General features: G+C 51.1%; 1 long non-coding RNA gene across 1 annotated transcript; it reads right to left on the reverse strand.

Moving 5' to 3' along the window:
* Window positions 1–14,637: 14,637 nt before the first annotated feature.
* Window positions 14,638–18,506, reverse strand: LOC122463709. The gene is made up of 3 exons (XR_006287284.1): window positions 18,375–18,506; window positions 16,217–16,269; window positions 14,638–14,783 (listed from the first exon to the last, which is right to left on the reverse strand). It is a non-coding gene; the product is annotated as an uncharacterized LOC122463709 (long non-coding RNA).
* Between the last annotated feature and the right edge of the window lie 1,451 nt (window positions 18,507–19,957).

The following is a 19,957-nucleotide window of genomic DNA, read 5'->3' on the forward strand; positions in this document are numbered from 1 at the left end:
ACCATTGTCCCACTGGCCAGAACTGGCTGTGACTCCTGAGCTGGGCCTCCCGGTCACCAGTCGCTGGGGTATTCATTCTCCAGGGAAACTGCATTCCACCCCCTCTGCATGCAAACCATTGAAAAAACCAAGAAAACCCCCCACTTTGTCACATCTCTGCCCCTTCGAGTCTGAACTGAGCGGGATCACTTAGCTAGTGACCTGGGGAAGTTAAAGGCACCTGCCCCATGATAAAGCATGGGCTATAACATTGGCACTCCCCCCCCACACACTACCTCCATGTCATAACCCTGGAGGAGCAGGCCCTATCTCAGCAGCTTGGCGTTAGCCTCTTTCATTAGGTGCAGCCACATCAGGGGTGAATGGTCAGTGTATACAGTAAAGTGCCACCCAAATAGATACGGCTTCAGCTTTTTAAGGGCCCCCACCATGGCCAGGCGTTCCTTCTCTATGGCCGCATAGTGCTACTCCCGGGGCAGCAGCTTCTTGCTCCGGTACACAATGGGGTGTCTCTCCGCCTTAGTATGAGTTTGCATCAGCACCGGACCCAGCCCGGTGTCTGAGGCGTTGGTGAACACCAGGAAGAGTTTGTTAAAATCCGGGTTTACCAGCACCGGGCTTTGGATAAGTGCCCCCTTCAGCACACAGAGAGCCCTCTGGCACTGCTTGGTCCAGACCATCTTATCCAGCTTCCCCTTCCTACAAAGCTCCGTGAGGGGAGCTGCCAGGGAGCTAAAGTGGGGCACAAACCTCCGGCAGTACCCTGCCATCCCAATGAAAGTCTGGACCTGCTTCTTAGTCTGGTGAGCGGGCTAGTCTTTGATTGCCTTCACTTTGGATGGCTCTGGCTTCAGGTGGCCTCTCCCCACCTTGTGGCCCAGGTATGACACCTCTGCCATCCCCACCTTGCACTTTCCAGCTTTTATAGTCAGTCCTGCATCCTGGAGGCAACCCAGCACCCTCTTCATTTGGGACACATGGTCCTCCCAGGTCTGGCTAAAGACATAGATATCGTCAATATACGCTAGAGCAAAGTCCTCCATGCCCCTTAGTAACTGGTCCACCAGGTGCTGGAAGGTGGCAGGTGTCCCCTTAAGGCCAAAAGGCAGGACCAGGAACTCGAAGAACCCTATTGGGGTGGTGAAGGCAAACTTCGCCTTGGCCTCTGGGTCCAAAGGTACCTGCCAGTAGCCCTTGGTGAGATCCATGGTAGTGAGGTACCAGGCACCCCCCAACTTGTGTAGGATCTCATCAGTCCCAGGCATGGGGTAGGCATCAGACTTGGTAATGGCATTGAGCTTCCAATAGTCCACACAGAACCAGATCGACCCATCCTTCTTGGGGACCAGTACCACGAGAGAGGTCCAGGGGCTGGAGGACAGCTGGGTCACCCTTGAAGACCTGGTGGGACTCCTCTCTCGGTGGAATAAATTCCCATCTCAGACAAACTAATCCCTTCCCAAGAGGCAGAGATCAGAGAGATGTTGCCATAGAGAAAGAATGCCTGGCAATGGTGTGGCCCCTTCTTGGGGACCAGCACCGTGGTCGAAGCCCAGGGGCTGGAGGATGGCTGGACCACTCCTAAAGCCAGCATGTCTCCAACCTCTCTCTCCAGGTCCTGGGCTGCTTTCCCAGTGACCCTGAATGGGGAATACCTGATGGGAGGGTTGGCTCCCGTCTCCACCCAGTGGACAGCTCAATCAGTGCGCCCAGGCCAGTTGGAGAACAGCTGCTGGTATGAATGCAGCATCTCTCTGATCTATGCCTGCTGGGCAGGGGCTAGCTGATCTGAGAGGGGAACTGATTCCAGGAGGGGTCAGCCCCCGCCTGAGGGAGGAGTCCCACCAGGGATCCTCTCCCTTCTCCTCCCACTGCCCACACACAGCCAGCACCAACTTCTCCCTGTCCCAGTATGGCTTCATAATGTTGACATGGGGCACCTGGTGGTTGTGTGCCCGACTGGACAGTTCCACTACATAGTTCACCTTGTTTACCTGTCTGATGACCTTGAAGGGGCCGTCCCAGACAGATTGCAGCTCGTTCTTCCTCATGGGGATGAAAAGTGTTGTCAGATGTCACCGGTGTGGTGCTCTGCTCTGTTCAATGTTGATAACAGTCAGCTGCGTGCGTGTGTTTCCTCCGTGTAATGCCCTGGCTCTGCGCAGATCGCTGACACAGCAGACCCCGAGAGAACCCCCAATGACCACAGACTCCAATAAGGTACAAAGACACCGGGCCAGGTTTATTGCCAAATGAAACACAGTCTCTAGCTCCCAGGATCAGACGTCTATGGTTCTGCTAGTACATATGTGCTCCCGGACAATGGACCGGCTCAGTCAGTGGTGGGACTCTCCACTGCCCCCTGGGATGGACAAAGACAGCCACTCAGGGGTGCATCTTATACACAGGTACAAACAAGTTACCCATCACGCCTGACACATCGAGGTACAGCCCCTCTATGCGTTAGGGTGCTGTCTCCCTCCTGGTACATGTTGGTTCGAACAAACAACTCTATCCATCATATTATCCTTTTGACTCTGTCTTTAGCCTGTTCCTCATTATCTCTGTGGAATGTGTTCATACCAGAATGTTCTGGTGCCATCCTGGCACATGTTCATCCTATTAGTACTCGATACCTTTTAGATATGTGTGTACGTGCAATTAGCAGCTTCCAACTTGTGTGAGCAGGGCCTGCCTCTGGCTCACAGCTTAACTTTGCTTTATGTTAGCAAAGTCTTCACCATTACTATAGTACAGGCCTCGGGCCTCATACTGGGCCTCTTATACAAGGATTTATGTGTCAAGGCCTCATCTTACTACAAGAAGTATCACCTAGTCCCCGGTTGCATAGGAGCAGCACGTGCTGAGCAGTCGCACCAGACCTTCTGCTTCCTCTGTGCCCTGGCTAGGTTTCCCCTGGCCATGAGCTCAGCGAGCCTTTCCCGGAAGGTCAGGACATACGCCACCACTGATTCTCCATTGGGAAAGGCCTTTCCCTCCCACTCGTCTCTCATCAAGTCCAGGGGTCCCCTCACTCTCCTCCCATACAGCAACTCGAATGGGGAAAACCCTATGGATTCCTGGGGCACTTCCCTGTATGCAAACAGCAGGTGGGGTAAACACTTGTCCCAGTCCTGCGAGTGCTGGTCCATAAAGGTTTTCAGCATCATCTTTAGGGTCCCGTTGAACCTTTCCACCAGCCCACTGGACTGAGGGTGACACACCAAGGCCTAGGTGTGTTGGACCCCACACTTCTTCCACAAGCACTGGAGCAGGGTTGACGTGAAGTTGGACCCCTGGTCTGTAAGGACCTCCTTGGGGAACCCCACCCTGCTGAAAATGGTCAGTAGGGCGTCTGCCACGGTGTCTGCCTCGATAGAGGACAAGGCCACTGCCTCACGGTAGCACATAGCGAAATCTACCACCACCAGAATGTATTTCTTCCCTGACTGGGTCGCCCTACTGAGGGGCCCCACTATGTTCACAGCCACCTTCTGGAAAGGCTCCTCTATGATGGGCAAAGGTCTCAAAGCTGCTTTACACTTATCCCAGGCCTTCCCCCGCTCTGGCAGGAGTCACAGGACCTGCAATACTGTTGGACTGCGTCAAAGACCCCGGGCCAGTAAAGGTTCTGCAGCAGCCTCTGCCTGGTGCGCCGGATGCCCTGAAAGGGGGACATCGTGGGCCAAGTACAACAGGCTGCGGCGGTACCTCTGGGGGACCAACTGCCTCCTGGCCTCCCAAGGTTCAGTTTGCCCTGAACCCAGCCCATTCCCAGTACAGGAATCCCTTCTCCCACAGGAATCTCTCCTGGCATTCCTCCCCCTGGATTCTTCACAGCTGTGGCCAGCAAAAGGGCCCTCAGCTTCTCTAAGGAGGGATCTTCCTGCAGCCCCACCTGGAATTCAGCTGCTGGGTTTGAGGGTACAGCCCTGGTTGGCGGTGCCTCAGTTTCCCCACCTTGGGACGGAAGCTCCGGCCCAGCCCTGTCGAGCCCTACCCTCAGTGCTTTGGTCCCCTGCTTCGGGAGGTCCCACATCCCTCACTGGCTCTGGCTCCAGGTAAGGACCAGGTCACTTTAAGTGCCTTCCGGCCAGTCCTCCAAGTCATTACCCATTAGCACCTCGGTAGGCAGGTGATTGTGCACCTCAGCCTCTTTGGGTCCCTCCTTAGCCCCCCATTTCAGGTGTATCCTCTCTACAGGCACCTTGATGGAGGGCCCGAACACTCCCCTTAGGGTCATGTAGGCATCGGGCACTAGCTGGTCTGGGTCCACCACCTCGGGCTGCGCTACGGTCACCTCAGAGCCCATGTCCTAGAACCCCTGGATGCTCCTTCCCCCCACCTCTATGGGGATGATGTGGTGATCGTCCCCCGGGGCCTGTCCCACGCTCACCCAACAGATTGAGTACAGGCGCTCTGGACCTGGGGCCCCGCCTTCTTCCGTGGGCCTGGCCTGGCGGTACCCTCCCCCTGGCACAGCCCTATCGACTGCAGCCCGCAGGCCCGGCGGTGCCCCCTCTCAGTGGGCTTCCACCGAGTTAACACCCCACGGGTTCTGCTTGGCCGCCATTTCCTTCATCTTCAGGCATTGCGCCACCTTGTGTCCCTTTTGGCCACAGTAATTACATTTCAGGTCCCTCAAGTCCCATGAGGGGGGTCACCTGCCCCAGCATTCCCGGGCACCCCTGAGTTGGGCTTCCTAGAGTCCCACCTTTGAGAGGTCTCTGGGTGACTCCCCTTCTGAGTCCTCAAAGTGGATCTCCCTCCTCCCCCCAATCTGCTGTCCACAAACTCATCCGCCCATGCACCCACACTGCGCAGATCTTTGGGCTTCCGGTCCACTAACCACATCTTGAGGTCTGGAGGGCAGATGTCATACAGCTGCTCCAACCCCAGCTCCCTGTCCTCCGGAACCAACCCATCCAGCCCGGTCCCTGCATCCGACCCATCCAGCCTGGTACCAGCCCCCTCCCTGCCCCCTGGAGGTGACCCATCCAGCTGGGAACCCACTGCCTCCCTGCCCCCCGGAACCAACCTATATAGCCCAGTTCCCGCGACCTCCCTGCCCCACGGAACTGATGCATCCAGCCCAATACCTGCCCCAACCCTGCCCCCTGGAGCTGACCCATCCAGCTGGGAACCCACCACCTCCCTACCCCCTGGAACTGACCCATCCAGCCCAGTTTCCGCAACCTCCCTGCCCCCTGGAGCCGACCCATCCAGCCTTGTATCGCCCGCCCCCCCGAAGCCAACCAATCCAGCATGGTACCCCCCGCTCTCTGCAACCCCAGAGCCAATGCATTCAGCCGGTACCTGCCCCCTCCCTGCCCCCCAGAGTCAACTCATCGAACCCGGTAGCTGCCCCCTCCCCGCCCCCCATATCCCACCCAGCCAACCTGATACCCGCCCACTCCCTGCCCCCCAAAGCCGACCCAACTAGCCCAGTACCCACCCCCTCTCTGCCCCCGAGCCAACCCATCCAGCCTGGTACCACCTGCCCCCCAGAGCCAACCCAACCAGCCTGGTACCTGCCCCCTCCCTGCCCCGCAGAGTTGATCCATCGAACCCAGTACATGCCCCCTCCCCAACCCCCAGAGCCAACTTATCCAGCCAGGAAACCGCCCCCTGGACCTGACCCATCCAACCTGGAATCATAGAAGATCAGGGTTGGAAGAGACCTCAGGAGGTCATCTAGTCCAATCCCCTGCTCAAAGCAGGACCAACACCAACTAAATCATCCCAGCCAGGGCTTTGTCAAGCCGGGCCTTAAAAACCTCTAAGGATGGAGATTCCACCACCTCGCCAGGTAACCCATTCCAGTGCTTCACCACCCTCCTAGTGAAATAGTGTTTCCTAATATCCAACCTAGACCTCCCCCACTGCAACTTGAGACCATTGCTCCTTGTTCTGTCATCTGCCACCACTGAGAAAGAGCCGAGCTCCATCCTCTTTGGAACCCCCCTTCAGGTAGTTGAAGGCTGCTCTCAAATCCCCCCTCACTCTTCTCTTCTGCAGACTAAATAACTCCAGTTCCCTCAGCCTCTCCTCATTAGTCATGTGCCCCAGACCCCTAATCATTTTCGTTGCCCTCCACTGGACTCTCTCCAATTTGTCCACATCCTCCTGTAGTGGGGGGTCCAAAACTGGATGCAGTACTCCAGGTGTGGCCTCACCAGTGCCAAATAGAGGGGAATAATCACTTTCCTCGTTCTGCTGGCAATGCTTCTACTAATACAGCCCAATATGCCATTGGCCTTCTTGGCAACGAGGGCACACTGCTGACTCATATCCAGCTTCTCCTCCACTTAATCCCCAGGTCCTTTTTGTGCAGAACTGCTGCTTAATCAGTCGGTCCCCAGCCTGTAGCGGTGCATGGGATTCTTCCTTCCTAAGTGCAAGACTCTGCACTTGTCCTTGTTGAACCTCATCAGATTTCTTTTGGCCCAATCCTCCAATTTGTCTAGGTCACTCTGGACCCTATCCCTACCCTCCAGCGTATCTACATCTCCCTACAGCTTAGTGTCATCTGCAAACTTGCTGATGGTGCAATTAACCCCATCATACAGATCATTGATAAAGATGTTGAAGAAAACCAGCCCCAGGACCGACCTCTGGGGCACTCCACTTGATACTGGCTGCCAACTAGACATCGAGCCATTGATCACTACCCGTTGAGCCCGACAATCTAGCCAGCTTTCTATTCACTTGTTTTGGTTTGGTTTGTGTTTCCCAGACTAACAGGACTTAGGTGGGAAGGCTATGACAGATACAGAGGCAGCAGTGGTAATGACCCAATCAGTGGAAGACACAATGAAGATGACTGGATGTGGAAGCTGCGGCGTGTACATGATCCTGGAGGGGGGACCTGAAAAGAGTTTTGTCTGCATGAAGTGCTGCATGATAGAGCTGATGGAAGAAAAGATCCGAGGATTGGAGATGCAGGTAGAAACTCTAGTTGAGTTTAGAAGGGGGTTTGAGCAGATTATGGAGCAAAGACATGAGGAGGCTGAAGGGAAAAGCTCAGACTTGCAGATGGAAGCAGGACCAAAGAACTCTGAGGGGAGACTGCTAGGTGAGGAAAGTGGACAGTGGAAGCATGGGACTAAGAGAACCAGACAGAGGAAAAGACGAGCTAGTGAAGGAGAAATAGAGCTCAGGAACAGGTTTGCGGAGTTGGAAAATGAAGAAGGGGCACAGCAGGTGGTCACTGAAGGTGAGAGGGCAAGGAAGAAGAGAAGAGCAGCTAGTCCTATAGGAAACGGGGAAGAGTCAATGGAGATAACAACACTAAATATGAGCCCCAGGAGGAAATGGGATAGGTTGCAGAGGATTGCAAGGGAGAATAGGAATTGAGAGGATTTGCAGGCAGAGGGAACAAGGGATAGACCAGAGAATTGCACCATCACCAGGAAAAGGCAGGTCTACGTGACTGGGGACTCCTTACTGAGAAGGATGGACAGGCCTATAACCAGAGCTGATTCCCAGAACAGACGGGTGTGCTGTCTGCTGGGTGCTAATATACGGGATGTGGACCTGAGGCTGAAGAGGATCTGAAAGGGAACGTGAAAGAATCCACTGATCATCCTTCATGTGGGAACAAATGATACAGCTGGATTCTCGCTGGAATGTATCTAGGGAGACTATGCCAGGCTGGGGAAGACACTTAAGGAAATCGAGGCTCAGATGATCTTCAGTGGGATTCTGCCTGTTCCTAGAGAAGGGCAACAAAGATGTGACAAGATTATGACTATCAACAGATGGCTCAGGCAGTGGTGCTATAAGGTGGACTTTGGGATGTATGGCCACTGGAAGGCATTCATGGACAGAGGACTGTTCTCTCAGGATGGACTTCACCTGAGTAGGGAGGGAAATAGACTTCTAAGATGGAGGATGGCATAACTGATTAAGAGAGCTTTAAACTAGGAATTTGGGGGAGATGGTTGGGAGATGTCCAGGTAATCTCCACGTCGGATTTTAACATTGAGAGGGAAGAAAACGAAGTAAAAAAGGCTACAGCCATGGGTAGGAGACTGGACATAAGAAGGAAGGGCAGTGTGAATACCAGTCTAATAGGTGATACTGGCAGTAGAATGGCCATGCCTAATCGGGTAAAGAATGTGAGCAAAGCCAAACAGCAAAAATTAAGATGTTTGTACACTGATGCGAGGAGCCTAGGTAACAAAATGGAGGAACTAGAGCTACTGGTGCAGGAAGTGAAACCAGATATTCTAGGGATAACAGAAACATGGTGGAATAGTAGTCACGGCTGGAGTACAGGTATTGAAGGGTATGTGCTGTTTAGGAAAGACAGAAATAAAGGCAAAGGTGGTGGAGTAGCATTGTATATCAATGATGAGGTAGACTGTAAAGAAATAAGAAGTGATGGAATGGATAAGACAGAGTCTGCCTGGGCAAAAATCACATTGGGGAAGAAAGCTACTAGAGCTTCCCCTGGGATAGTGTTTGAGGTGTGCTGTAAACCGCCGGAATCCGATCTGGATAGAGACCTCTTTAATGTCTTTAATGAAGTAAATACTAATGGGAGACTTTAACTTCCCAGATATAGACTGGAGGACAAGTGCTAGTAATAATAATAGGCTCAGATTTTCCTGGATGTGATAGCTGATGGATTCTGTCATAAAGTAGTTGCTGAACCAACAAGAGGGGATGCCATTTTAAATTTGGTTTTGGTGAGTAGTGAGGATCTCATAGAAGAAATGGTTGTAGGGGACAACCGCGGTTCAAGTGATCATGAACTAATTCAGTTCAAACTAAATGGAAGGATAAACAAAAATAGATCTGCGGGTTTTTAATTTCAAAAGGGCTAACTTTAAAAAATTAAGGAAATTAGGGAAGTGGATTGGACTGAAGAACTTGTGGATCTAAAGGCGGAGGAGGCCTGGAATTACTTCAAGTCAAAGTTGCCGAAACTATCAGAAGCCTGCATCCCAAGAAAGGGGAAAAAATTCATGGGCAGGAGTTGTAGACCAGGCTGGATGAGCAAGCATCTCAGAGAGGTGATTAAGAAAAAGCAGAAAGCATACAAGGAGTGGAAGATGGGAGGGATCAGCAAGGAAAGCTACCTTATTGAGGTCAGAACATGTAGGGATAAAGTGAGAAAGGCCAAAAGCCATGTAGAGTTGGACCTTGCAAAGGGAATTAAAACCAATAGTAAAAGGTTCTATAGCCATATAAATAAGAAGAAAACAAAGAAAGAAGAAGTGGGACCACTAAACACTGAGGATGGAGTGGAGGTTAAGGATAATCTAGGCATGGCCCAATATCTAAACAAATACTTTTCCTCAGTCTTTAATGAGGCTAACGAGGGGTTTAGGGATGATGGTAGGACGACAAATGGGAATGAGGATATGGAGGTAGATATTACCACATCCGAAACAGAAGACAAACTTGAACAGCTTAATGGGACTAAATCGGGGGGGCCAGATAGTCTTCATCCAAAAATATTAAAGGAATTGGCACATGAAATTGCAAGCCCATTAGCAAAAAATTTTAATGACTCTGTAAACTCAGGGGTTGTACCGTATGACTGGAGAATTGCTAACATAGTTCCTATTTTTAAGAAAGGGGAAAAAAGTGATCATAGAATCATAGAATCATAGAATATCAGGGTTGGAAGGGACCTCAGGAGGTCATCTAGTCCAACCCCCTGCTCAAAGCAGGACCAACACCAACTAAATCATCCCAGCCAGGGCTTTGTCAAGCCTGACCTTAAAAACTTCTAGGGAAGGAGATTCCATCACTTCCCTAGGTAATGCATTCCAGTGTTTCACCACCCTCGTAGTGAAAAAGTTTTTCCTAATATCCAACCTAAATCTCCCCCACTGCAACTTGAGACCATTACTCCTTGTTCTGTCATCTGCTACCACTGAGAACAGTCTAGAGCCATCCTCTTTGGAACCCCCTTTCAGGTAGTTCAAAGCAGCTATCAAATCCCCCCTCATTTTTCTCTTCTGAAGACTAAACATCCCCAGTTCCCTCAGCCTCTCCTCATAAGTCATGTGCTCCAGTCCCCTAATAATTTTTGTTGCCCTCCGCTGGGCTCTTTCCAATTTTTCTACATCCTTCTTGTAGTGTGGGGCCCAAACCTGGACACAGTACTCCAGATGAGGCCTCACCAATGTCAAATAGAGGGGAATGATCACGTCCCTCGATCTGCTGGCAATTCCCCTACTTATACATCCCAAAATGCCATTGGCCTTCTTGGCAACAAGGGCACACTGTTGACTCATATCCAACTTCTTGTCCACTGTAACCCCTCGGTCCTTTTCTGCAGAACTGCTGCTGAGCCATTCGGTCCCTAGTCTGTAGCGGTGCATTGGATTCTTCCATCCTAAGTGCAGGACTCTGCACTTGTCCTTGTTGAATGTCATCAGATTTCTTTTGGCCCAATCCTCCAATTTGTCTAGGTCCCTCTGTATCCTATCCCTACCCTCCAGCGTATCTACCACTCCTCCCAGTTTAGTGTCATCTGCAAACTTGCTGAGGGTGCTATCCACACCATCCTCCAGATCATTTATGAAGATATTGAACAAAACCGGCCCCAGGACCAACCCCAGGGGCACTCCACTTGATACCGGCTGCCAACTAGACATGGAGCCATTGATCACTACCCGTTGAGCCCGACAATCTAGCCAGCTTTCTATCCACCTTGTCATCCATTCATCCAGCCCATACTTCTTTAACTTGCTGGCAAGAATACTGTGGGAGACCGTGTCAAAAGCTTTGCTAAACTCAAGGAACAACACGTCCACTGCTTTCCCTTCATCCACAGAGTCAGTTATCTCGTCATAGAAGGCAATTAGATTAGTCAGGCATGACTTGCCCTTGGTGAATCCATGCTGACTGTTCCTGATCACTTTCCTCTCCTCTAAGTGCTTCAAAATTGATTCCTTGAGGACCTGCTCCATGATTTTTCCAGGGACTGAGGTGAGGCTGACTGGCCTGTAGTTCCCAGGATCCTCCTTCTTCCCTTTTTTAAAGATGGGCACTACATTAGCCTTTTTCCAGTCATCTGGGACCTCCCCCGATCACCATGAGTTTTCAAAGATAATGGCCAATGGCTCTGCAATCACATCCGCCAACTCCTTTACCACTCTCGGATGCAACATATCCGGCCCCATGGACTTGTGCTCATCCAGCTTTTCTAAATAGTCCCGAACCACTTCTTTCTCCACAGAGGGCTGGTCACCTCCTCCCTATGCTGTGCTGCCCAGTGCAGTAGTCTGGGAGCTGACCTTGTTCATGAAGACAGAGGCAAAAAAAGCATTGAGTACATTAGCTTTTTCCACATCCTCTGTCACGAGGTTGCCTCCCTCATTCAGTAAGGGGCCCACACTTTCCTTGACTTTCTTCTTGTTGCTAACATACCTGAAGAAATCCTTCTTGTTACTCTTAACATCTCTTGCTAGGTGCAACTCCAGGTATGATTTGGCCTTCCTGATTTCACTCCTGCAAGCCCGAGCAATATTTTTATACTCATCCCTGGTCATTTGTCCAATCTTCCATTTCTTGTAAGCTTCTTTTTTGTATTTAAGAGCAGCAAGGATTTCACTGTTAAGCCAAGCTGGTCGCCTGCCATATTTACTATTCTTTCTACACATCGGGATGGTTTGTCCCTGTAACCTCAATAAGGATTCTTTAAAATACAGCCAGCTCTCCTGGACTCCTTTCCCCCTCATGTTATTCTCCCGTGGGATCTTGCCCATCAGTTCCCTGAGGGAGTCAAAGTCTGCTTTTCTGAAGTCCAGGGTCTGTATTCTGCTGCTCTCCTTTCTTCCTTGTGTTAGGATCCTGAACTCGACCATCTCATGGTCACTGCCTCCCAGGTTCCCATCCACTTTTGCTTCCCCTACTAATTCTTCCCGGTTTGTGAGCAGCAGGTCAAGAAGAGCTCTGCCCCTAGTTGGTTCCTCCAGCACTTGCAGCAGGAAATTGTCCTCTACACTTTCCAAAAACTTCCTGGATTGTCTGTGCACCACTGTATTGCTCTTCTAGCAGATATCAGGGTGATTGAAGTCTCCCATGAGAACCAGGGCCTGCAATCTAGTAACTTCTGCGAGTTGCTGGAAGAAAGACTTATCCACCTCATCCCCCTGGTCCGGTGGTCTATAGCACACTCCCACCACGACATCACCCTTGTTGCTCACACTTCTAAACTTAATCCAGAGACTCTCAAGTTTTTCTGCAGTTTCATACCGGAGCTCTGAGCAGTCATACTGCTCTCTTACATACAGTGCAACTCCCCCACCTTTTCTGCCCTGCCTGTCCTTCCTGAACAGCTTATATCCATCCATGACAGTACTCCAGTCATGTGAGTTATCCCACCAAGTCTCTGTTATTCCAATCACATCATAATTCCTTGACTGTGCCAGGACTTCCAGTTCTCCCTGCTTGTTTTCCAGGCTTCGTGTATTTGTATATAGGCACTTGAGGTAACCTGCTGATCGTCCCTCTTTCTCAGTATGAGGCAGGAGCCCTCCCCTCTCACGCGCTCCTGCTCGTACTCCTCCCGGTATCCCACTTACCTCAGGGCTTTGGTCTCCTTCCCCCAGTGAACCTAGTTTAAAGCCCTCCTCACTAGGTTAGCCAGCCTGCTTGCGAAGATGCTCTTCCCTCTCTTCGTTAGGTGGAGCCCGTCTCTGCCTAGCACTCCTTCTTGGAACACCATCCCATGGTCAAAGAATCCAAAGCCTTCTCTCTGACACCACCTGCATAGCCATTCGTTGACTTCATCGATTCAACGGTCTCTACCCAGGCCTTTTCCTTCCACAGGGAGGATGGACGAGAACACCACTTGCACCTCAAACACCTTTATCCTTCTTCCCAGAGCCACGTAGTCTGCAGTGACCCGCTCAAGGTCATTCTTGGCAGTATCATTGGTGCACGTGGAGAAGCAGGAAGGGGTAGCAATCCGAGGGCTTGATGAGTCTCGGCAGTCTCTCTGTCACATCGTGAATCTTAGCTCCTGGCAAGCAGCAGACTTCTCGGTTTTCCCGGTCAGGGTGGCAGATAGATGACTCAGTCCCCCTGAGGAGAGAGTCCCCGACCACCACCACCCACCTCCTTCTCTTGGGAGCGGTGGTCGTGGAACCCCCAACCCTAGGACAGTGCATCTCATGCCTTCCAATCGGCAGAGTCGGACTATGATCCGGGAAACTACAGGCCTGTTAGTTTGACATCTGCAGTATGCAAGGTCTTGGAAAAAAATTTTAAGGAGAAAGTAGTTAAGGATATGGAGGTCAATGGTAATTGGGACAAAATACAACATGGCTTTACAAAAGGTAGATTGTGCCAAACCAACCTGATCTCCTTCTTTGAGAAGGTAACAGATTTTTTAGACAAAGGATCTAATTTACCTCGATTTCAGTAAGGTGTTTGATACGGTTCCACATGGGGAATTATGAGCTAAATTGGAAAATATGGGGATCAATATGAAAACTGAAATGTGGATAAGGAATTGGTTAAAGGGGAGACTACAATGGGTCATACTGAAAGGCGAACTGTCAGGCTGGAGAGAGGTTACTAGTGGAATTCCTCAGGGATCTTTTTTTTATTACTGACCTTGGCACAAAAAGCGGGAATGTGCTAATAAAGTTTGTGGATGACACAAAGCTGGGAGGTGTTGCGGTCCAAATACAAGACAGAACAAGGCTTTAAGCAAGCAAGCTGGCTGGTCTGCCTTGTCAGCTTTCCACCCTCTCTTTTATTCTCTCCCTCCTCCTGCGCATTACATACTCCAACAGATAAAAGGAATACACTGGCTTTGTTTAATATTCTTATTTACCAATTTCTATCTACCGCATTCCTTGCTCTCGGGCCTTGAGCCCAGTCCTGGGAGGCTTCCCACGGTTCATGTCCTCTGGGCGAGTTTCCAAGGTTCATGCCCTTGAGAGGAGCCGTGTGTGCACTGCTCCTACACAACACTCAGGGTGTGCCCTGAATGTTGCCAAGTGCATGAACCCTGCATGAATCCTTCATCTCCTCCTTTTTTGTTTATTTGTGCTCGGCCATTTCATGGTAGCCATCAATTTGCTTTTGCAAGCCATTAACTCCCGGACAGACAAGGTCATAACTCGTGGAGCCTGCCAGGGCGGGTCTTGACAAAGCCTTAACAAAAAGGAAATACATTGCACACAGCAACAGCAAAAAATAAGCCCAAGAAGGTAAAGTGTAGTTGGCCGGGCCCCAATTAGCCATGCTAGAGTACTGGGAAGAGAGGTTCGCGTAAGCAGCGAGCATCATCTCATTCCCTATTTCCTCAGGGTGATGACATACTGGAATAAGGCATGTACCTAACAATTCTTCAGCTGCTACAAAGTCAGATGAACAAAAGTGGGTAACATTTGCTATTGAAGCCAATCTTTCCCAAAGGTTATATGTCATTCGGGCCCGTAACGGAGGAGGCGCTCCCGAGTCAACCCCTACAGGAAATAGCAGGCACATAAGGCACACAATCAATACAGAATTAGCAGTGATTTGGGCGAGAATGGCCACAAACAGAGTCTCAGGAGTCTCTGGCTGTTGGTTTGCTGCCAGTCTTCGTTGAGCCGCGGCGACCAATGCTTTCACTGCTCCCCATGTCATGGGCTGGCTTGGGACGCTACATCTCCTCCGTCTCCGTCCCGCCGTTGTCGACCCGGGAGGCACCGCGTTCTCCTCCAAGGTCAGCTGAAACTCCGGTATGGGGTTCGACAGCTCCTGGTGCCACGCCATGCTGTTTCAGTGCCGGTCACACACACCGGCCGGAACCCACAACAGTCCTGCAGGGAGAGACACAGCAGCATATCCCCGACCCCAAGTAATTAAAGGTACTGGGCCCAACCATTGCGGATCGGGCAGCTGACGGTAATAGACACGCGGACTTTCCAGTACCTCGGACTTATGAAAATGCCAATCCGCGGGGGTCTGCTGATCTGTATTCAGTGTTAAATTATTTAAAGTAAACAAAAGGACATGCAATTGTTGCTAAATGTCTCCTAAGGTTCGGAGACGCAGCTCCCCTTGTTTTAATTGTTTGTCAAGCAAGGTTTTTAGCGTGCGATTTGCACGTTCAACAATAGCTTGGCCTGTGGAATTATAAGGGATCCCGTATTTGAGACGGACGTCCCATTGGGCACAAAAGGTGGAGAGGGCTGTGGAGCAATAGGCTGGGGCATTATCCGTTTTTATCTGGCTCGGGCGACCCATAACAGCAAAACAGGCTAGCAAATGGTGAATAACTTTGGGAGTGGCTTCCCCACGCTGTGGGGTCGCCCAGAGGAATCCCGAATAGGTATCAATGGAAACATGTAAAAACGAATAGGGGCGGAATTGTGGCACGTGAGTGACATCCATTTGCCACAGCTGATTCGCTGCGATACCTCTGGGGTTAACGGCATAAGAAAAGGTAGGGGCAGCAGCGGCACAGTGGGGGCAGGAACGAACAATAGAACGTGCATGATCAGCAGGAATGTGAAACTGTCGGGCCAAGACAGAGGCAGACTGATGAAAAAAGGAATGGCTTTCGATGGGGTCAGAAAAAAGGGAATTTACCTGACCACGTAACGTGCGATCAGCGTGCGCATTGCCCTCAGTGAGTAGCCCAGGCAGAGGGGTATGACTGCGAATATGAGCAACAAAATAAGGGAAATTGCGAGTGGTGAGGAGATACTGTAAGGACAAAAACAGGCGGAGGAGGTCCGCATCAATCTGAGGGGTAATGAGGGCAAGGGGTAAATGATCGATTACCTGATAAACATAATGCGTGTCCACGATCAAATTAAAGGGACAATCAGCAAAAAATTGAAAGGCCAAAATAACAGCAGCTAGTTCCAAGGACTAGTGAAGCTCTCCAAGCGCTGTGCATGCAAATATTGTTGTACAAGTGAATGAAGCGCTTTCAGCTTTTCTAGGGGGAGGGGCCACTGGTCAATCCATACGGGCTCTAAGGATTGCCATACCAATGGTAATGCGGAGAGCAAGGTGGGTCGGGGAGGGTTTTGGGCCATTATATATTAATATCGAGGGTGGTGTCCAGCTTTACAAGTAAGTCACAGCCCCAAATATTGAGGTGGACAGGGAGCACAAAAGGGCGGATCGTAGCAAGGGCACGGCCTCCTGGTTTAGAGACCGTGACCCAAGACAAACTTTGGCGCCCGGGTTTGCTACCCCCGATCCCCCACAACTCTTTAGAAGGAACTGTTGGCCAACTGACCGGCCAGTCCTGATCACGAATCACCGTAATGTCAGCTCCAGTGTCCACCAGCCCTGTAAAAGGAAAATTATTTAAAAGAAGTGTTCACTGAGGTTTTGAGGGGCGGAGTGACATTGTTAGAGCAACAAATTGAGAGGACGTGTCGTGAGGCGGCGACTGAGACAGCGTCGATCCAAAGCCGCTTCTGCCCCGGGCTCGATCCTCTGTGGCTGGCACCTGATAGGGGACTAAAACCAATTGTGCAATTGACCGTCCACACGGGAGCGACTGCAGAAGATGGGTCCACACCTGAACCTTAATAACGCCGGTGTAATCGGCATCAATGACCCCTGGGATGACAAAAAAAACCCTGTTTCCCAGCGTGCGAGCGCGGGAGAACTAGACCCACAAATCTGGCAGGAAGAGGTCCCGTCACCTGTGTAGGTATGGCGCAAACCTCCCCCGGCAACTGAAAATCAGCGTCCTCCTGCATAATCAAAACAAGCCCTGCACTTCCGGCTGTCGCCGCCCTCATGGAGTCTATGGATTTTAAGGCAGAGGAACAGTTGTCTGAGTGGGGAACACCCCCGTTTGGCCCTGGGTTCGGGGGGGACCCGTCGTGCGGTTTCCCGACCCGCTACGACACTGATTAGCCCAGTGATAGCCCTTCCGACACTTGGGGCACTTCTTTGAGGGGCGGGCGGGCGCCGTCGATGAGCGGCACTCCCGCTGAAAGTGACCCTCCTTACCACAGCGGTAACAATGCTTCCCCTCCTTCCTGCTTTTCCGCAGGGCGGCAGCCAGAACCCCAGCTTTATGTGCTTGTGTGCCGATGTTTTGGCACACCCGCAGCATGTCCGACAGCTCTAGAACGCCAGCGGCTTGTGCCGCCTGGAGAGCACGGCGGCAATCCTCGTTCGCATTTTCAACTGCCATTTTTAACAGAATCTCCTGAGCTGCCGCAGGTTATCCACCTGTCGGAGCATAGCCTCCTGCAATCTGTTGGTAAAATCCATAAAGGACTCTGATGCACCCTGACGGATACTGGCAAAGCTTTTGGTAGGCTTGCCTGAATCCGGGACCTTCCGGAAAGCATGCTAGGCGCAGGTAGAAATAATGGGGAAGACAGCCTGCTGGAGGTGAGACTGCATCTGAACTGTAGCAAACGGGCCCTCCCCTGCTAACTGCTCAGAAGTGACACCTTGCTCTCTATATACCTGGGCTTGGCGTTCCGCCATCTGCCGATACTCACTAAGCCAAATAACATACTGACTGGGCGTCAGCATCATGTGCAACAGCGCCTTCCAATCTTCAGGGACCAGGGTGTACCCAGTACCTAGCCCTTCAAGGAGACCACGTACATACGTGCTAGTGAGCCTGAACTCGCGAATCACTTTCTTTACCTCTCTGATCACCGAGTAAGGCAAACTGACCCAGTTTGCAAACTGGTTGCCCTGGCCATCATCCTGCCAGGTCACCGGGCAAACTGAGACCAGATCAGCTAATTCCTCTGCTGTAAGATCTGGGCGAGTCTTCGCCTGCGTGAACCATTTGTTGCACCAGCGAAAGCCCCTGAGCAGATGCGGATGACCCCCTGGGGGGCCCCGGAGCATGGGGCCCCACGGGGGGACGGTGACCACTCACCGGCTCCAGAGGGGAAGACAAAGGAGGCGGCAGTAATTGAGGCACTGGGGGCGAAGCAGGGGGAGGGATGGCTGCAGGAGCGGACGGGGGTGGCGAGATCGGCAGCCCCTCTATTGGTGCGGGAGAGGGTCTTTCCGAGGCGACACGCTGTGTCGCATCGCCAGGAGGGGGGATGGCTGCAGGAGCGGACGGGAGTGGCGAGATCACCAGCCTCTCTATTGTCGTGAGGGAGGGCCTTTCCGAGGCGACACGCTGTATCGCGTCGCGGCAGAGGTGCCAGGCATGTAAAGCCTGCACGGGCGCCCGAGGCTCTTTGTGCAATGTCTGGCCCAACCGCTCCCAGTCCGCTAGCTTAAGGGTTCCGGCTTCAGGGTACCACGGGCATTGGGCACTCACCTCCTGTAGCAGGAGAGTGAGTTCTCGAGTGGGGCAATCATGCTGAGCCTTACGCAGCAAATATTGTAGCTCATTGCGGTGTTGCACTTGCAAAGCAGAGAGGGAGCTTCGCATACTTATCACGACGAAAAATACTTACCAGGATCCGCGAAGCGGATGAATGACACGTCTGAAACCCTTGCCGGGCGAGGTGAGTGCTGAGGGCCCCACGTTTGGGCGCCAGTTGTTGCGGTCCAAGTACAAGACAGAACAAGGCTTTAAGCAAGCAAGCAGGCTGGTCTGCCTTGTCAGCTTTCCACCCTCTCTTTTATTCTCTCCCTCCTCCTGCGCATTACATACTCCAACAGATAAAAGGAATACACTGGCTTTGTTTAATACTCTTATTTACCAATTTCTATCTACCGCATTCCTTGCTCTCGGGCCTTGAGCCCAGTCCTGGGAGGCTTCCCACGGTTCATGTCCTCTGGGCGAGTTTCCAAGGTTCATGCCCTTGAGAGGAGCCATGTGTGCACTGCTCCTACACAACACTCAGGGTGTGCCCTGAATGTTGCCAAGTGCATGAACCCTGCATGAATCCTTCAGGGAGGTATTGCCAGTACAGAGAGGGAGCGGGATATCATACAGGAAGATCTGGATGACCTTGTAAACTGGACTAATAGTAATAGGATGAAATTTAATAGTGAGAAGTGTAAGGTCACGCATTTAGGGATTAATAACAAGAATTTTTATTATAAACTGGGGACATATCACTTGGAAGTAACAGAGGAGGAGAAGGACCTCGGAGTATTGGTTGATCACAGGATGACTATGAGCCGCCAATGTGATATGGCTGTGAAAAAAGCTAATGTGGTCTTGGGATGCATCAGGCGAGGTATTTCCAGCAGAGATAAGGAGGTGTTAGTACCGTTATACAAGGCACTGGTGAGACCTCATCTGGAATACTTTTCAGAGTAACAGCCGTGTTAGTCTGTATTCGCAAAAAGAAAAGGAGTACTTGTGGCACTTAGAGACTAACCAATTTATTTGAGCATAAGCTTTCGTGAGCTACAGCTCACGAAAGCTTATGCTCAAATAAATTGGTTAGTCTCTAAGGTGCCACAAGTACTCCTTTTCTTTTTATCTGGAATACTGTGTGCAATTCTGGTCTCCCATGTTTAAGAAGGATGAATTCAAACTGGAACAGGTACAGAGAAGGGCTACTAGGATGATCCGAGGAATGGAAAACCTGTCTTATGAAAGAAGACTCAAAAAGTTTGTCTTGTTTAGCCTGACCAAAAGAAGGCTTAGGGGAGATATGATTGTTTTCTATAAATATATCAGAAGGATAAATACCAGGGAGGAAGAGGAATTATTTAAGCTCAGTACCAGTGTGGACACAAGAACAAATGGATATAAAGTGGCCATCAGGAAGTTTAGGCTTGAAATTAGATGGAGGTTTCTAACCATCAGAGGAGTGAAGTTCTGGAACAGCCTGCCAAGGGAAGCAGTGGGGGCAAAAGACATATCTGGTTTCAAGAATAAGCTTGATAAGCTTATGGAGGGGATGATATGATGGGATATCAATTAATTGCCAAAATTAGGCTCTTTGACTATTAGCAGTAAATATGCCCAATGGCCTGTGATGGGACACTAAATAGGGTGGGATCTGAGTTACTACAAATAATTGTTTCCTGGGTGTCTGGCTGGTGAGTCTTGCCCACGTGCTCAGGGTTTAGCTGATAG

This window comes from Chelonia mydas, chromosome 24 (genome assembly GCF_015237465.2).
Source record: "Chelonia mydas isolate rCheMyd1 chromosome 24, rCheMyd1.pri.v2, whole genome shotgun sequence".
NCBI classification, from domain to species: domain Eukaryota; kingdom Metazoa; phylum Chordata; order Testudines; family Cheloniidae; genus Chelonia; species Chelonia mydas.